At 35.4% G+C, this 1,868-nt stretch overlaps 1 long non-coding RNA gene across 1 annotated transcript; it reads left to right on the top strand.

The window, feature by feature from the left end:
* The first annotated feature begins 422 nt into the window (after positions 1-422).
* LOC107812280 (uncharacterized) lies at positions 423-1,430 on the top strand. The gene is made up of 2 exons (XR_001654091.2): positions 423-641; positions 965-1,430. It is a non-coding gene; the product is annotated as an uncharacterized LOC107812280 (long non-coding RNA).
* Positions 1,431-1,868: the final 438 nt, after the last annotated feature.

Below are 1,868 nucleotides of genomic sequence, written 5' to 3'. Positions count from 1 at the left end.
GTCCAAATAGCATTCCCAGCTTGTACCACTATAGAAGAAACTAATCATTGCCCCCAAGCCAACGTGTATAATAACTTAAAATTAGAAAAGAATATGCCCTAATCCAAAAAGTAACCGTAAAATTATTTTTGTGTGACCTACATATTACGGGTTCGAGTCGTGGAAACAACAAATAATACGATATGCTGTCTATATCACACCTCTAATAGTGCGATTCTTCCCAAACTTTGCATAAATACGAGATACGTTATGCACCAGACTGTAATTTCATATTCTTATTGTCAAGATGAACTGAACCAGCCAACTTAATGCCACGTCTGATTTTTGGTCCAATTGGATTAGACTTGTAGAATACTAACGGTAGAAAAAGCCTGGATACCCAAGTTGCTGAGATTTTATATTAGTAGGAGTGCTATCTACTTGCGTGATTATAATTGTGACAACCCAACACGAAATTCACACGCTTTATAACTCTTTTTCAGTTCAACTACAAACAGTCTTATTCCTCCCAATTTTGCTGGTTTGATACAGCTATTCTCCTTCCAACCAATCTCCTCTGCTTCCCTCCTTTTACAATTACTCTTGCATTATTCTTTTAGCTTAAGATCTCCCAAGACTTAGAAGAAGGTTCATATCTCAAGGTAATATATCTGAATTAATTATATTTTACATCAAAGATGTGATCGTTTTGCTCAATTATAATAAACTTTTACAAAGGGAGCCTCGGCGTAGCTGGTAAAGTTGCTGCCATGTGACCAGAAGGTTACGGGTTCGAGCCGTGGAAACAGTCTCTTGCAAAAATGCCGGGTAGAACTGCGTACAATAGATCGACCCTTCCCGAACCCCGCGCATAGCGGGAGCTTAGTGCACCAGGCTATTTTTTTATAACAAACTTTTAGTTAAGGGGTAGTTTTTGTTTTGCCAATTGAGTAATGGGTAATCATTGATTTTGTGTATTGATCAGGTCAAAGAAGAAGATGGGTCGTCATCATCATCATCATAATGAAGGAAATAGACCATATGATGATCCATTCTTGGCATGTTGTTGTTGTCCTTGTTTTGTAGTTTCTTCTACTTTCTCTGTGTTAAAGAGGTGCCTCTTTGTAGTATGTTTCCCTGTTTTGCAGTGCTTTGGATTGGATGAACACAGACATCAACATCATCACCACAGACATTTCTGACAACCCCAATTTAAAGGAAAACACTGATTTTTGAGTCTAGAATTCATAGTTCTGATTTGATTTGCTCATTTGAAATATACACACATTCATTAATGTTGTTTCAAGTTTCAACTTAGTTGTTGGGTAGTATTTTACCTTGTATTCTGCTAGTCTACTTTGACTTATTACCTTGTTTGTTTTACCTTGAAACCAAAAGGGATTTGCTGCCACAAATTATTAATCACAAGGTTCCAAAAATTTATTCTGTTTTATTGGGACTTGGTTGAGGTTTGTTGACTCCTATTAGTATATAGTCAAGGTGCATAGTTAGACATACCCAACCAGCTCATGTATATTCATGTTGCTTTTCTTCTTTTTGCACTTTAACGCTCCCTCTGTCCCAAAATATGTCATACTTTTTTTAGTTTGTTCAAGAGAATAATACATCTCTATACTTAGAAATAATTTAACTTAGAATTTTTTATTTTATTTTTAATGAGATTATTTATAACTACACACATGTCTATGCTTATTTGGACCACTAGTTTCAAAAGGAGTTAAGAAAAATTTTATTTTGTACCTCACAACTATATGGGTGCCAAAAATTTGTGGACCCATATGTGTAAGATATGAATCCACAAACATGTGAGATAAAAAGAGGTTTCACACAATTAGTGTCAGTTGTGTGAGGCACAAAATAAAATCACT

Source organism: Nicotiana tabacum, chromosome 6 (assembly GCF_000715075.1).
Source record: "Nicotiana tabacum cultivar K326 chromosome 6, ASM71507v2, whole genome shotgun sequence".
Classification (NCBI taxonomy): domain Eukaryota; kingdom Viridiplantae; phylum Streptophyta; class Magnoliopsida; order Solanales; family Solanaceae; genus Nicotiana; species Nicotiana tabacum.
This window is presented reverse-complemented; position numbering and strand designations above follow the sequence as displayed.